General features: G+C 47.4%; 2 long non-coding RNA genes across 5 annotated transcripts; one reads left to right on the top strand and one right to left on the bottom strand.

The window, feature by feature from the left end:
* Positions 1-529: 529 nt before the first annotated feature.
* LOC113616648 (uncharacterized) lies at positions 530-4,390 on the bottom strand. Its single transcript, XR_003431364.1, has 2 exons — positions 4,091-4,390; positions 530-791 (listed from the first exon to the last, which is right to left on the bottom strand). It is a non-coding gene; the product is annotated as an uncharacterized LOC113616648 (long non-coding RNA).
* Positions 4,391-4,727: 337 nt separating this feature from the next.
* On the top strand, positions 4,728-16,595 carry LOC113616649 (uncharacterized). Of its 4 annotated transcripts, none has more exons than XR_003431367.1 (4): positions 4,728-5,964; positions 10,061-10,606; positions 10,681-10,979; positions 15,954-16,595. It is a non-coding gene; the product is annotated as an uncharacterized LOC113616649 (long non-coding RNA). The 4 variants fall into 4 exon arrangements; XR_003431368.1 differs by having other exon boundaries at positions 10,770-10,979; XR_003431365.1 differs by lacking the exon at positions 10,681-10,979.
* The last annotated feature ends 425 nt before the right edge of the window (positions 16,596-17,020 follow it).

The raw sequence follows: 17,020 nt of genomic DNA on the forward strand, positions 1-17,020 counted from the left end.
GCAGCAGGCAGAGGTGGGTTCAGCCTTGGACATGATCCTGCAGGTGACTAAGAGGTCTCTGGAGGACAAGACCCACAGGATGGATTCTCCAGCCCACAGGACATGCACAGAGAGGAGTGGTCACTGAGACTGAGAGTACTCCGAATATCTGGTCTTTCCAATTCATGCGGTGGGGACCACATTTCTTTCCGGGATTATGCAGATGCGGTCTTGATTGGCTTTGACTGTGTTTCTGATGTCAGTGGCTACTGCTGTCACTGACATTGATGTGGAATAAGGCACAGACAGGGGTAATGGGCAGGAGCTCTGTGACCAGACAGACCTGGGTATGAGTATGGTGTTTCCCCCTCTGGTGAGCCTGAGTAAGTTAGTGAGCTGATGTACAGTACATCAGTTTATTCATCTGTAAAATAGTGATTAATAATAATAACCACCTCCCAAGGATGTTAGAAGGAGTTAACTGATGGTTAAAATAGAGCATCTCTGGAAACAATAATAATGACAAAAACATTAATAATACTGGCTAATATTTATCTCACATTTATTCTGTGCCAGGCCCTGCGAAAACTCTTATTGGGATCATCTCACTTACACCTCGTGAAAGCTTGTGAGGATTGATACTATTACACAGTGGAGAAGATGGAGGAACAGAGAGAGAAAGGGAATGAACCAGTCACACAGCTGATATGAAGAGGACAAGCTGAGATCGACACTCAGGAAAATGCCAGAACCAGTGCCAGTGTTCGGGCTGGGCCGTGGAGAGATCTATTCCAGATGGGGCTCTGCTGGGGCTGAAAAGTAGAAGAAGGAATCAGAGTGGGCTGCTGTGGGCAGTGAGTACTGGGAAGATACACCGAGTGGACGAAGGGGTTGAAGGGCAGTGATGATGCCTACCGACGCGGGGGATTGGAGTGTCCACTGAGGACCCTAGGAACGGAGGAGAAAGAGGACGGTATGGGAATCAGAGGGAACATCACTGGCTGAGAACAAGGACCCTTCTGGATGTTAATGTTAACTCCTGAATTTGTTCGTTCATTCATTCACTCATTCATTACTTCACAAACCATTTCCTGAGCTCCTGCTGTCTTCTAAAAGGGCTCCAAAAAGGAGCGCTCAGACTCAATCCTGCTCCCAGACATATTGTTCTACATGACTTACACAGAGATAGACTGAACCACAATTTTTGTGAATTTAATTTCTATCATTAAAAAAAAGAAGAAGAATATGACAAGAACCCAGACTTCCGGCTTCTCTGGGAAAATCACAACCCCTGCCCATGCAGGGGTCTCATTCCTGCACAAAGATAGTAGGCGATAGCAGCATTGTGGATGCCCCCTCAGACAGGGTAAGCGTCTGGGGTCTGCGCCAGCCCCATCTTCTCTATCGTACCCACACGCTGGCCTCTGCCTGGGTTCCCGCTCCCTGCACTGATGCCTGGAAATCCTCTCCAGAAGTAGGCTGGGGGAAAGTGTAGTGCTCACCTCATTTTCCCCCTTTTCTCAGGTATCAGCATCCTGCATGCCTGTTGTAGTGCATCTGAAGACCGTCACTTCCAAAGTTTTAGTTACTTAAAGTGGGAGGATAAATCCAAACCTGCTCATTCATCGTGGGCAGAACCAATTCCTAAGTCAGTCTTAATTAGTCCTTGAATGCTGTGTTCAGAGGATCGGTTCTCTTACTCGTCTGACATGTGTGTGTCCTGTGATGAAGAGGTTGAAGGATGCTCCCAAGGAGTTTACATCAGTGTAAAGATGTAACAACTGTTGATATCCTGACAATTACCACTATTTATGATGCTGAGGAGGTTGTTGTGAGGGTCTGGGGTCTGCACCAGCCCCATCTTCTCTATCGTACCCACACCGGAAGCCGATTGGCAGGGAACATTTACCATACCCATGTGCTGCCCTTCCCTACCCTCACATGAGCTGCGCTCCCTAATGCACAATAACTGCCTGGCCCTGGGGCATGTAAATTTGAGAACCCTGTTGCTGGAGACCCTCCAGATGCCCTCACACAAAAATGCTCTGTGGTACAGGTATTGTTTTCACCACATGACTTTGCTTTAGACAGAGTTATTCAAATTATACGTGAATAAGTGGCTGCTGTGAAAGATTCCATTAGTACATCAGTACATGGACTACACAGGTCATCACATTCCTCCACATTCTCTGCTTCCTGGGCCTACCAGTGGGGCTAGTTATAGGTGCTTCCTTGCTCCTTTCAAAAAATATTTCTCTGTATTTAAACCACACACACACACACACACACACACACACACACACACACACACACACACAGCAGGCCCCACTATGAGCATCTCCCATTTGCTTCCCCTCCCACCTAATATTAACAGCATGTCCTGAAGAAGATCCCTCTGATCAGTACACACTGGTCCCCTCATGCTGTTCCATGGCCAGTGTGTGCTCCATGGTGTAACATGAACCACTCACCGTTTGGTTACAACCCAACCATCATCGACTCTTAATGGACATGAAGAGGTTTTACACAATTGTTTGCTACTATCTTCCTTCTACACACAACTCTGTGAATGTGTGTGTTGATTATACATTTTTAAAGTGGAGCTGCTGGGTCAAAACTCAGTCATTCACCAATCATCCACTGAGCACCTACTATGTGCTGGGCACTGGGGAGACTGGCCGTACTAGACAAAAAAAAGAGTCTCTGCCCTCACCGACCTAGCATTGTAAGGATTTTTCACTTTGATACATGCTGCCACGATGCTGTCCATCAGTGGTGCAGGAGAAGTAAAGCTCGTTTACTGGCTCCTCACATCACTCTTGGGGCAGACGCTCTGCTGCAGTGAACAGGATGCTTAGACCTTTGCTCCCTTCAAGATCTTCAGGGTCTGGCGATGAAGACTGTTCGTTTGGATGTGTTGGGGGGTAAGGAAGGAGGGAGGGAAGGGAAGGAACAGTTCACAAATAACGTGGTGGAGGGAGGTAGGAATCCTAGAGTCCACCACTTAGTTGTGTAGGAGGGACGCTGAGCCTGGTTAGAAATGCAAATTCTCGGGCCCCACCAAGGACCCACTGAATCAGAAACTCGGGGATGGGGGGTAGCAATCAGTGTTTTAACAAGCCCTCCAGGTGACTGCGATGCATGCTACAGTTTCACATTCACATTAGACCCACCAGAATAACCACAGGACTGAAGTGAGAAACAGCACCCCCTCCCCCACCGCCCCGGGGTATCACCTCCTGGGGGTGTCCGGTTCACCCCTTCATTTCTACCTGGTCACATTCAGGCGGGGATGGCAACGGGGCGAGAGATTGGCTCCGGGATTGCGGGGCCAGAAAGCGTTCTGGGCGCTGATTGGTCGCCGCGAGATGGCCGGAATAAGCTCTTCCGGTGCGCAAAGCGGAGCCGGAAGTCCCGCTATTCCCTCCCCCTCCCCGCGCAAGGCGGTAGCCGAGTTGGAGTTCAGGGCGAGAGCGTGTTCGTGTGCGCGCTGGCGTTTTCAGAACGTACATTTCTCTGAGTTGGCCCACTCCAGAACTGGCTGTCCCGACGGGCATAGCTAGAAAGGGCGAGGATTCCGCTAGGGTACGTGTACGGGGTAACAGAACGGTGACAGAGCCCATGGTCTTTATCTCATGTAGTCAGTGTCCTTGGGACCCCTGAGAGATGTCCCCTTTCCTAACGGAACCGAAGGCACGGTAGTCCTTTCCACCGATTACAGTCAAGGACAGAGGCCTGCCCCTCACCAGGCCTTCTGATCCCAGTCTGGAGCTTTATCCCTCCTGCCCGTTGGGAGACTGTGGCTGGCTTGCCCCACTAGGCCTATCCTGTATTACCCAGGGAGGCACAAGCAATCACAAGGCCCAGCACAGAGAAAACTTCTTGTAATGCTCCCTGTTACAGTGGTGTCACTGCATGGAGGTAACTTTCCAAGTAGGGAGACTTTTTCCCAAATCCAAGACTCCAGAGAATTGCGAGGGTTTCATCCTAACTTTGTCCTCCCTCCCTTTGGGCACCGGCCAGCAATGGTCCGCGGGCATCTACATCCGCTGTTCCCCGATCCCACCACCAAGGGGCGCGCGAAATGAAACGGTTCTGTCGTGGAACGTACCACTGAGGGGTAGAGGGAAGTCCTTCGAGTCGGGAAGGAACCATTCGGGAGGGGGCGTCCGTTCTGGAATAATCCATTGAGCTCTGTGACAACACTGAGGGTCCCCTTACACCGCGTCGGGCATCGACCACGGGTCCCAGCGGAGGCACTCAGGGCGCCGCTGGGTCCATCCCCATTGTAACCGCTCCATCTTCCCGGCACATTCGAGGCCGAGGGGACACCGGGTTCTCAGCCTGCAGCCTTCTTTTCTATCTACTCCAGGGTCACCCCTTCGTTTCTGCATGGTCACATCCAGGTGGGGAGAGCAACGGAGCAAGGGATTGGCTCCGGGATGCGTGTATGTGTGTGGGGGGCGGGGGGGTCGAAATCGAGAAAGCGTTCTGGGCGGCGATTGGTCGCCGCGAGATAGCTGGAATAAACTCTTCCGGGGTGTCAAGCGGCGCCGGAAATCCCGCTATTCCTGCCCCTCCCTCCTCGCCTGCCCAGTTCCCATTGGCTGTCTCTCTGGGACAGGCACAGTGGTCGCCGAGTTGACGCTCAGGGTGAAAGGTGTGCGTGTGCGTGTGCGCACGCGGGCATTTTCAGAGTGTACATTTTTCTCCGAGTTTGACTACTCCAAGACTGACTATCCGTAAGGGGCTGATTAGCTGCCCGGGTCGGTGGCGAGGTTCGGCGCAGTCGCTGGCTGTGCAGGGTGACGGTGGTGGTGTCTTTCCGCGAGCTCTTACAGTCTTGTTTAGCCTTCGCTCAGTCTGGAGCGTGTGGCACCGCAGGGTCAGTCGCGCAGATTCATATAATTAAGGCCAAGGAGGGGTCACCAAACTTTTTTGGTGTCTCCCCCTGGGAAGTAACGTGTGTCGTGCAGTTTGGAGATGTGTACCGCTACGTCTGACATCCCAGATGCTGTTTGAGTACATTTGGCGTCTGTGAGCATTTTGGGGAGTTTTTGGTGAATGGGATATTTCATCTGGGTGGGTTTTGTGAGCCATGGTACAAAGTCTGTAGGGATTTGTGTCCTTGTAGACCTGGGTGTGCATTTTCTGAGCTTTTGGGCATTAGAGTCACTGGGTGTTAGACCCTTATGTAGACGTCTGTACCCCAGCGTGTGAGGCCTTTGAACTGTTGTGATTCTGGGTCCCAAGGTGTGATGTCTCTGAGCTGCTTTAGGAAGGGGTTTGTCTAAAGGTGTAAAGTATCTGAGCTGTTTGGGGTCTGTGTGTCAGTAGTAAAATCTCTTACCATTTTGGCTGTGAGGTCTCTGTCCAGGAACTGAGGGAGTTGGAAACCCGGCAGGTATGATTCCGAAGCCTGGAACCCGACGTGCTGATGGTGCGTTGTTGAGGGTGTCACTTGTCTCCTGGAGTCTCAGTACGTATCATAATCAGTCAAATGGGGCCAGTGCCCACCTTGGAGGGTACCTGTGCATGTTAACAGTGTGTGTAAAGGGCCCGGCTCCCAGCTATGGTTCAGCAAATGTTTTCTGAGCGCCTGCCATGTACGTGAGTACTATTCGAGGAGTTTGTGACAGGACAAAACTGACAAAGTCTCATTTCATAGAGTTGGTCAATAAGTAAATCAAGGGTGGCAGGTGCTATGTATGAAGAAAGATAGGGCTGGACCAGGGGAAAGGGTATGTGGAGATGATGTTATTATTTTATTCAAGGTAATCAGGGAAAGTCTCCCTGAAGGATGACGAATGAGCAGAGACCTGGAGGAAGTGAGGGAGCACGCCGTGGGATTACCTGAAGGAAGAGCATTCCAGGCAGAAGGAACAGCAGGTGCCACAGTCCTGGCGGGGCAGTCTACTTGGCGTGCTCCTGGATATCAAGGAGTCCTGTGATGCACTGGGTCCAGCACGTAGCACTCATTGAAAGGTGTCTGGTGCTGCTCTCTGTGTTTGTCCCACAATCTGTGGTCATCCCCATTTCACAGATGAAGGACCCGAGGCTCCAAGATGTGCCCTGCACCTTCTCTCCTGCTTACACCTGAAATTACTGAAGAGGGGTGAAACTTTCTAGCCCATCATGAGAGACAGAGGGCCTGAGTGTAAGAGCTGCAGGGAGGACACCGTCCACACTGAATGTCAGCCAGCCAGCGGAGATCAGTTATAAAATGGGAATCATGCCCCTCATAACATTGCTACTCTTGATGGAGGGCAGGACTTAAGAATGAGAAAGGAACTGGGGCAAAGGAGAGAGGCAGGAAGGGGAAGCTGGAGGACAGTGAGGAAAAAACCCACTGGCTTCATCATATTGCTTGGATTTGGCCCAGTTCACCTTGATTAACTGATATATTCACTTTTCCCCTGTCCCTACCCTTTCTTTCCCTTCCCTTCTCTTCTCTTTTGTGCCTGAGCAGTTCAGTCCTAAAGCCATTAGGTGTTGACGGGCAAGGCAAGTATATGCGTGTAGGGGCATCCCAATTTGGGAGGTCAGAGCCCAAGGTGGTAAGGAGGATATCCCTGGGGGTTCTGTGGGGAGGTGGTTAACTGGCTCAGGGATTCAGGCTTGAGTGAGGTGTGGAAGTCAAGGGCAGGGGATGGTTCAGCATAGCACGTGGGGAGGACCTCTTTGTGGAGGAGGGATGGCTTATATGCATTGGGATTTGTCAACTCAGTGAATATATAAGGATGGTGGGAGCCACGTCTGTCACTTTTGGAAGAGGGAATTTCCAATATGGAAAGGAGGTAAACTGGAACAACTTCTGAGGAGTTCTACTGGAATTAAAGGTCTCCGTGAGAACTCCTGGTTTTCAATAGATATGTGTGCATATGTGGATAGATTGATATAGAAATATATATATGTGTGTGTGTGTGTGTGTGATTGTGTTCACACATATATTCCAAACTTCCTGAAAACAGCAACATCCCAATGACAATAAATACACCTACCGCTAGATCCTAGCTTCTGAATACCATTCTCCGCTAAATGCTGGGTTCCCAGGCTGAGGAGAGAAAGGATTAATGAGCCTGGCTCAACTTGTCATGTCAGTAATAAGGGAAAGTTAAGGAATGATGGGGAGATGTCAGGGGGACACAGAATATAGCTGGAGGGCTCTCCCACCGGAAAAGCTGGGGACTCTTTTATCTTTTCCAGCTTCTCTGAGGTATTATTGACATATAGCATGTAAGTTTAAGGTGCACAGTGTGATGATTTGATACACGTAGATAGGGCAAAACGATTACCACAATAAGGTTAGTTAGCACTCTATCCCCTCACAGAATTACCTTTTTAAAAATTGTGGTGATAACATTTCAGATCTACCCTCTTAGCTTTCAATATACGATACAGTTTTGTTCCTTATACTCAGCATGCTGTACATTAGATCCCCATAACTTATTCATCTTGTAGCTGGAAGTTTGTACCGTTTGACCAATATTTCCCCCAGCCCCTGGCAACCGCCATTCTAAACTCTATTTCTGTGAGTTTGACTTTTTTAGAGTCTACATATAAGTAGAACATACAGTATGTCTTTCTTTCACTTACTTCACTTAGCATAAAGCCTTCCAGGTCCATTCGTGTTGTTGCAAAAGGCAGGATTTTCTTCGTTTTTGTGGCTGAATAATATTCCGTTGTATATGTCACCACATTTTCTATATCCATTCATCCCCTCCATGGCCACGTAGTTGCTTACATATCTTGGTTGAAGCTGCATTGTAAATTGTGACGTTGGTGTTAGTCCTCCAACTTTGTTTTTCAAAATTATTTGGCTATTCTAGTTCCTTTGCCTTACTTACCCCAGAAATTTTATCATCAGTTAGTCTATATGTACAAAAAAATCCTTGCCTGGATTTGTGATTGGAATTGTATGAAATTGATGGATCTATTTGGGGACTATTGACATCCTAATTATATTGAATTTCTCAACAGATGAACGCAGTATGTGTCTCCATTTTGTTAGGTCTTCTTATATTTCTTTTCCTCAGCATTTTGTAGTTTTGAGCATACAGATCCTGCTTATGTTTCGCTAGATTTTGGGGGGAAGCTATTATAAATGGTATGCACAAGTCTTTTTTTTTTTAATTTCCTAATTGTTCATTGCTAGTACAGGCAAATATGCCTGATTTTTTGGTGTTGAGCTTGTATCCTGCGACCTTGTTAAACTCACTTCTTAGTTATAGGAGTTTTTGTTAATAGATTTCATGGGATTTTCTAGGTAGATAATCATGTCATTGGTGGATGGGAGCAGTTTGATTTCCTCCTTCCCAATCTCTAAACCATTTGTTTCTTTTTCTTTTCTTACTGGAGTGGCTAGGACTTCCAGTACAATGTTGACTTATAGCTATCCTCCTGGCCTGGTTCCTGATCTTAGGGAGAAAGCATTTAGTCTCTCTCCATCAAGTAGGATGGAGGGGCGGGTATTTTTGTAGACGCTCTGTGTCAGGTTAAGAAAGCTCCCTTCTACTCCTGGTTAGCTGAATGTTTTCATTATGAACGACTGTTGAATTTTGTCAGATACTTTTTCTGCATCAACAGATAACGATCATGTGGTTCTTTATCTTTGGTATGCTACTATGCTGGCTTGATTGATGTTTTAATGCTGCACCAGCTTTGCATTTCGGGGATAAACCTCACTTGGTCATGGCGTATTATTCTTTTTATATATTGAATTTGATTTGCTACTACTGTCTTTGTTTGACTTTGGTATCAGGGTAATGCTAATCTGAAAAAAGAATTCAACAAGTGTTCCCTCTCTTCTGTTTCCTTGAAGAGATTGCGTAGAATTGCTGTCATTGCTTCTTAAATGTTTGGCAGGATTTTCCAGGGGTACCATCTGGCCCTGGAGATTCCTTTTCTGTAAGTTTTTCAACTACAGACTCAATTTTAAAAATAGATGATCTGTTTCTTTTTGGCTGAGCTTTGATAGTTTGTTCCATTTCGCCTAAATTGCCAAAAGTAATTATGTAGAATTATTCATAGAATCCTTTTAATTTCTGTGGGATCTGTAACCTATTTCATTCCTGATGTTGGTAAGTTGTGTCTTTAGTTATCTTGCCTTTTTTTTTTTGTCTGTCTGGGTAGAAGTTTATGAATTTGTATTGACCTATTGAAAGAACCAGCTTTGGGTTTCGTTGATTAACTCTATTCTTTTTCTGATAACTGTTCCAATCTCTATTTCCCTTATTTGCTTGCTTTGAATTTATTTGGATTTTCTTTTTCTAGTTTCTTAAGGTGGAAGCTTTCATTATTGATTTGGGTTCTTTATTCTTTCTAATACAAGCATTTGATGCTGTACATTTACGGCTAAGCACTGCTGTACCTGCATCCTGCAGATTTTGGTAGGTTGTTTTTTCATTTTCATGTTGCTTAAATTAATTTGTAACTTTCCTTGATCCTTGCTCTTTGGTCCATGGATTATTTAGAAGTATGTGATTTAATTTCCTTGTGTTTGGAGATTTTCCTCCTAACTTTGGCTTACTTATCGGTGGTTTTTCTCTTTTGGTCAGACGACATTCTTTGTATGATTGCAGTTATCTTGCAATTGGTCATATTTGTTTTATGACCCAGGATATAGTCTACCTTGGTGAAACTTCCATATGCACTTGAAAAGAATGTGGTATATTCGGCTATTGTTATGTGGAGGGTTCTATACCTGTGAGAACATTCGGTTCACCCATGCATTCTAATTTGCTTTCTCTCCGTTCTGTGTATTACTGAGGTTGTTGAAGTCTCCAGCTGTTCTTGTAGATTTGTTTGTTTCAGTTCTTCCAGTTCTGACTTGGTCATGTATTTTGAAGCTTTGCTGTTGAGTACTGTGCAGAACAGAGTTAACATAGCAGGCCTGAGACTATAATCCTTAGAAGGGCTGGCTTGTTGGCCCTCACGTCGCGTCTGAGAACTTGGATTTCAAGAGGTTTCCCACCGTTGCCTCCTTCAGAAGTGTAGTTTACTCCTCCATCTGTCCAAACAGTATGTTTTATGCTAAACACCTGCTTTCCTCCTGGGAACCTGAAATCTTGTTATGTGCTAGGCCCCGGGTTTCTCAGGAGCTTCCCTGGTGGACAGCATTTCACACGCGTTGTCATGATCCGTTGCCGGAGGGACAAATTGCGTGATTATCTACTAGGAAAGGACTCTTGGAAGCTTGCGCTGGTTTCCTCCGGATGTTGCCCAGTGCACCTCTCCCCCTGGATGATTTGGCTTTGTATCCTTTTGCTGCAGTAAATCTTAGCCATGAGGATGACTATGTGCTAGGTCCTTGGGGTCCTCCTAGGAATTCATCAAAAGCAAGGGTGGTCTTGGGGCATCTGAAACAGTGGTGGCAGCTGTGGATTCACTAGCGAGACTGTGACTCGCTGAAATACGGTGAAAGCCTTGTTTGAGTAAAGGGAGGATGAAGCAGTAGGGATGACGATCTTTTTGTGCTCATTGACTGTGGATGTACCCGTGCTATGAAACAGCAGCTGAGCCACTGACTGTTGTGATAGGTGTTACTTACAGAATTTGAAAACAAAAGATCCAGATCCAGGAGAGTTAGCGCACTGCATCCTCGGCTGCTTCTGCTGTGCTGCCTGATGTGAGTGGGGTGGCGGGGGGTGGGGGTGGGGAGTGCAGCCAGCTCCTGACTTTGGTGTTTGTTATTTCCTCCAGGCCTGGGGGGAAAGGATGCAAACCTTACAAAAGGTGAACTCTGGGTCGGCCAAAAAATGTTAAAAGTTTGACTTGCTCTCTCCTACAAGCGGAAGCAAGCAAGTAAAATCAGGTTCTGGGCTGGAGAAAGCTTCAGATAAACTAGAGGCAAGAAGGGGAAAAAGGTCTGCAGGCTTTTCTTCAACTTGGCGGCGGCGGCGGCGGCTGCGGCTGCGGCTGCTGCTGCTGCTGCTGCAGCAGCAGCAGCAGCCCCTCCCAGCACTCGCGCCCGAGCTCCCCGGCCGCTGTGCGGTACCCTGGTGAGTGTCAGTTTACTGCTAGGCGTTTGAGTAAAGCGTCCCTGGGAGAGGGAAAAGGGGGAATTTTAAAAATGGCTTTGTACGTTGTGGCTGTTGCATCTGGATCTTTGAGACAACTGAGACGAGACGTTAGGCATATGACTCTTCAGTGCAAGAGAATGAGCTTTTCCAGCCTCCTCACGGGATCAGTGAGACAGACAAAAGGACAGGAGGCTGTGTCAACCCATTTTGAAAATTTTTAAAAATTCACGATTTTGTCCTGGCCAGTTGCTAAACGTAATGTCTTTACAGTTAGATTATAAAACACGTTTTGCTATGAAAGTACTCTTGCCTACAGCCCTTCCATACAAAAGATTAGGGGGACATTAGGGGATAATTAAAGAAATGTAAGTTTTGTTGTTTGTTTTTGTGTTTTTTTTGCGGTACGCAGGCCTCTCACTGTTGTGGCCTCTCCCGTTGCGGAGCACAGGCTCCGGACGCGCAGGCTCAGCGGCCATGGCCCATGGGCCCAGCCGCTCCGCGGCATGTGGGATCCTCCCGGAGCGGGGCACGAACCCGCGTCCCCTGCATCGGCAGGCGGACTCCCAACCACTGCGCCACCAGGGAAGCCCCGAAATGTAAAGTTTTGGTTTCAGGATTGTACACAGTGATTGTATAACAATGGAGAACACACCACCCCTGGCACCTGGTGGGGGAAGTGTAGAGAGGGAGTGAGGGCATTAATGATCTTGTCTGTTCCTGGGAATTTTCTATGTTTCCTAAAGGAATACTCCCCATGCAGCCTTCCAAGCTGCTGTGAGCACTTTTTTTTTTCTTTTTGAATTTTACTTTATTTATTTTTTTATACAGCAGGTTCTTATTAGTTATCTATTTTATACATATTAGTGTATATATGTCAATCCCAATCCAGTGAGCACTTTGAATGCAAACTGTCTGCTGAGGCTCCAGTCACACCTGAGGGAGCTCTGACTGTGGGACCGCAGGAGTGGCCCCAGCCCCTGGATGGTGCATGCAGAGCACCTCCAGGTGTCAGCCACCCTCGGAAAGAGGATGCGCTGGGGTCCCGGACAGACAGAACTGCTTGGAACGGGCTGCCTCCAGGCAGTGCCTCTGAAACTAAGGCCTCAGATGGATTATTCAAACTGGACAGGGAGTCCTAGGGGGGCAGGTCCCTGGGTGGGAGGCCACACTGGGGCCCCAGGGAGCTGTCCTGCCTGCCTGATGTATGTCCTGCTCGGGGCAACCTAGCAGTTGTGAACCCTTTGTTTCTAGGGATACATGTATGCCTCGGAATTACCCTTCTTGTGTGTGAGCCCTGAATATCCCGACGCAGCCTCAGCCTGGACGAGTAGTGACCAGAGTATGCTGTGCCTGAATTGGTGCCTCAGGTGCCTCAGCTACAAAAGGTTCATACAAAAAACTAAGCCGTAAGGTTCCTGGCTTTCTAAGTTAGACCTTCATGGTTAATGACACCTGTATTTAAATGGCTCAGTCCTGGAACCCTAAGGGATGTAACTGACATCAGTACTGCAGTGTAGGCTGGTGTCACTGCGCTGCCTGGGTCCTAAGACCTGTGGCATTCCCCTCCCTCCCTCTGCAGACTGACATCCTTCTCGCTCGTCATTAAGACACTGGGTCCAGTCCTTCACCCGTTACGTCAGCTCCACAAGTGTGGACTGACTTTCTACCGTGTCTCAGGTCCTCTGCCCTGAGGACACCAGGATGAACGGGATGTGTTTCCAGCCTTCTGAGAAGGAGTTAAAAGTCTGGTGAGGGAGACAGACGTGGAAGCAAAACCTCGGTGCCTCAAAGTCAATGGGCTTATCTGGCTTTGTTCAGCAACCCGTGGCAGATCACACTATGAGCATTTCCCACGTAATTTTTCCCATCCATTAACAGCATATCCTGAAGATCCATCTAGTCAGTACAGCTGGATTCCCCTCATTCCTGTAGGCATGTACAACCTCAGCTACCAAGCGACACTGGTGTGTTGCATCAAGCTCAAGGCCAGTAAGAGAATTGCCTTCAGTATGTGTTCTCTAAAACACTCAAGGATTCTTTGTAAGTTTCCAGAGAAAGCAACATTCAGGCTTCCCTTAATTCACGGGTAAATTACAATCATGGAAAATCCACTTTATTTAACTCTCTGCTTAAAAGTGTTTGCCTCCCTGTAACCCTCAGCCCACAGATGCCGGTAGCTCCTCCCAATCATTTCAGCACCCAGACCTACCCTCTGAAACTTCCTGTCAGCTTCCACCTACTTACCAGGTGCACCATTGTGGTAGTAAACCACATAACATACTGGTTATCAACCACGAGAATAGGATTTTGTGAAGGTATCCCCAGACCTCTTATTCTCATCAAAAGGATAGGAATGATACGGTCCACGTCAGGGTTTGGTCTGGGGAAATAGCATGGCAGCATGGAGTAGGACACAGGACTCCCCAGGAAGGATTCCAGGCACCTTCCTCGTCTGTCTTGCTTTCTGTGACAAGATAATGGTTCAGGGACAGACGGGGTGTGAGGTAAGGCTTCGTTTCCAAGGTCAATCACGGCCGTGGGCATCAGTGTTTAGGATGGTTCTGTGGTCGTCGTGGCTCTTGGCTCCCGGGTCTGGGGTCCTTCTCAGAGAGAACGAGCCCTCTCCAGGCTGCGTTACCAGAGTCACGGGCCAGGCGAGGGCTTTAAGCTACTAGGGAAGGCTGTCTGCTTCGGCACGGCAGATCAGATCAGAGGAGGACAGCTGAGAGGAGAAGAGGGGAGAAGATCTCCTCAGGTCAGGGGCAGGTGTCTGATCGGTGAAGGGAAGACATTTTTCCTAAATTCTGGTTGCTCTGGGCTTGTGTGGCATGGAGGGAGTGAGGGTGCAAGAGAGAAGCAGAGGCTGACTGGAGGTGGGGAGAATAGATCATATAACCTCATATCGTCTGTGTCCCACGGCCCCCGAGAAAAGCCCAGGCCATGTGGCATCTCAAAGGTCATCTCCTCTCACCACCTCCATCCACTGGCCATGAAGAGAATGGATCTGAGATAAACTGAAGCCTCAGAGAGACAGGCCAGTCGGGTGGTGGTGTCTTCTCAGAAGATCCGCTGCCCTGCCCTTGGTTTGACTCTCACGCTGTGTCCTTTACGTTCTCTCTCCTGTGCTCTCAGGTTGGTCTTCCCAACTGTGTGTTTGTCCTGGGAAGAGTCAGTACATTGGAGACAGTCTCGCTACCAAAGGAGTTTATTAAAGTTCCTGAGAGTTTCCCAGGCAGAGTGAAAAATCAAAGATTCTAGGGCACCGTTGTAGCCACACTAAATGAGATTCACTGAGTGCGGATCATGGAATCTGCATTTTTGTGTTTTTTTTTTTTTTATAATTCCTCAGTTCTGATTGACATGGACAATTTGTCTGGGTACTACCAGAGCAGAGGAACGAACGGTCTTATTTTCCCTACTGGCAGGTTTCTCTCTCCATCGGGAGCATGTGGAGGTGACAGAGGTTTGCTGCCTTCTCTGATGCACAAACCCAAGACCTTCAGGCTAGGAGACTGACATGCTGTCTGCTGTTCTAAGGAGGCTCTCAGATCATTGTTTCCACAAAACATCCTGATTCCAATCCTGTCAAGCCTCCATCTAAAAGATTTCTGAAGAAACCAGATTTCTATTTAGTGTGCAGTTCCATGCTGTAAGGTCAATTTGTGTTATGTGTTAGCTGTTTTTCTACATATTTTGCAGTAGCCATTGGATCTTGCCCTTGACTGAATAAATACAGAACACACTTGAGTTTTCCACAATGCCTCCACAGACCTGTGGCTCCACCCCTTACTGCTGGGTGACACTGAGCGGGCTACTTAGCATCTCTGTGCCTCAATTCCTCCATTAGTAACATGGAAACACTAGTTAGGAGTAAATGTAACTACTTCTTGGGGGCAGTTTAGAGCACTGACCATGTTAAGACATGGGAAGTTGTCAGGACAGTGCTCAGCATGTGACAAGTTCCTGGTGAATTCTAGCTGTTGTCATTACTGCTGTTAATAGTGTTACTGTTCCCACATTTCCCTGGAGAGTGTTCCAGAGAAACAATGTCAAGACCACCTTTGACTCACCACATGGACTTTGCACTATCACTTCAGCCTCTCAGGGACTCAAGAACTGAATGTATGGGGCATGGGTGTGGGTATGTGTGTGTGTGTGTGTGTGTGTGTGTGTTTGTGTGTGTGTATTAGCATAATGAGTATTTAACTCTCCTTATGGGGATATTGTGAAGCCTAAATACAATGCTGGGGTTTCATCAGGGGCTCGTATGGAAAAGTTTAGTGCCTATTCTCTAGGAAATTAGAAGTCTAATGACCTCTTCGTATGATTTGTATAATGATGGGAAAGTAAGTGATCACTGGACGATTGTAGTAGAACATGAGTATATACATTTTAAAAAACATTCCAGAGGGAAATTTAAAGGCCCAAGGACCTCATCATATAGCCCTTTTTTGGGGGGGGGGCATTATTTTTATGAAGCCTAATTCTCCTGTATCAAATTCTGAATATCTGAATCTTATGAAGATACAAAAGTATTAATACTCAAACTTTCATCAGTAGGACTTTATTTCTTGTGTAGTTTTCACATTGCCGGTTTTATGGTGTTTCTTATTTCTTCCACTAATATTCACGTTTTTTTAACCAAAGGGTGATGGTGTGAATATTTTCTGAGTTACATCCTGAGGAGATGGTAAACAGTGTTTTTGGATGGAGAGTCTGAGGAGGGGGGCAAAGGGGAGAGAGAGTGGAGCGGGAGTGGTTGAGGAGAAAGCAACGGGGGCAGGGAGAGAGATATGGGTACAAGCAGAAACCGAAGTGAAGAGACACAAGAATAAAAGCTCACCCTTCTGGACTGTGTTTAACTCTCTATATGTATAAGTGTAATGAGGTCTCTGAGTACTCACAGCAACATTATGAGGTAAGCATTTTTAATGTTATCATCCCTTTTTGCAGATGAGGAAGCTTGAGACACGTAGAGGTTAACGGGTGAAGGAACTTGCCCAAAGTCACCTGGCCGGCAAGAAGTGAGTCAGATTGCTACGCAGGCCTGAAAGAAACAGAGAGGTGTGGTATCTGACCCCCAAATCTGGAATACACTGCAGTGTCCAGTGTCCTCTGGATCAAAAGGCAAGTGAACATGTCCATCGGCATGAATCAGATTACCATGGATCTGTGTATGGATTGAGCATGATGTCTCCTAAGTGCATGAAAGACCACGGGGTGTCGTGTCAATATGCACACGTCACAGAGAACAGTTCCTGGTCCATATCAAGCTCTATACATGTCTTTGCTTCTACCGACATCAGTATCAGCATCCTCATCCTCATCATTATGGGAAGTAGCATAACCATACTATAATGATAAACAGAACAACAGACACAAAAGTATGAAGACATTACCTCCCCCCATCTCCTAATCTTTAAAAATGCAGAGAAAAAACCTGGAAGGCAGTAGACTACATATTAAGTGTTTTTCTCTTGAGTGTGAAATTCTAGATAATGCCCAAATAACCTTTTTTTTTTTTTTGGCGGTACACGGGCCTCTCACTGTTGTGGCCTCTCCCGTTGCGGAGCACAGGCTCCGGAGGCACAGGCTCAGTGGCCATGGCTTATGGGCCGAGCCGCTCCACGGCATGTGGGATCTTCCCGGACCGGGGCACGAACCCGTGTCCCCTGCATCGGCAGGCGGACTCTCAACCACTGCACCACCAGGGAAGCCCCCAAATAACCTTTTAATGTGCTGTATCTTCATTGTTATGTAGCCAGTTTTTCTATTATAATTTGAAACTAGTTTTTCTGAAGACCTGTTCTCTTAGGTATCTTGACGTTTCAGGATGAAAAAAAATTGTTTTGGTATCCTTGCCAAGTGAAAACCCAGTCAGCACACTTAAGTGAGGAGTATGATCTTTGGTACAGTGGGGGGTGTGGGGTGTGGGGGGAGCAGAGAGGTCCTGATGGAAGGTTAGCTAAGTCTGCAAGCGTTGTGAAAAAGGCCACGGACGATATAGGCCCAAACCAAAC

This window comes from Aethalodelphis obliquidens, unplaced genomic scaffold, assembly GCF_003676395.1.
Source record: "Aethalodelphis obliquidens isolate GAN/ISIS:26980383/991018 unplaced genomic scaffold, ASM367639v1 scaffold283, whole genome shotgun sequence".
Lineage (NCBI taxonomy): Eukaryota > Metazoa > Chordata > Mammalia > Artiodactyla > Delphinidae > Aethalodelphis > Aethalodelphis obliquidens.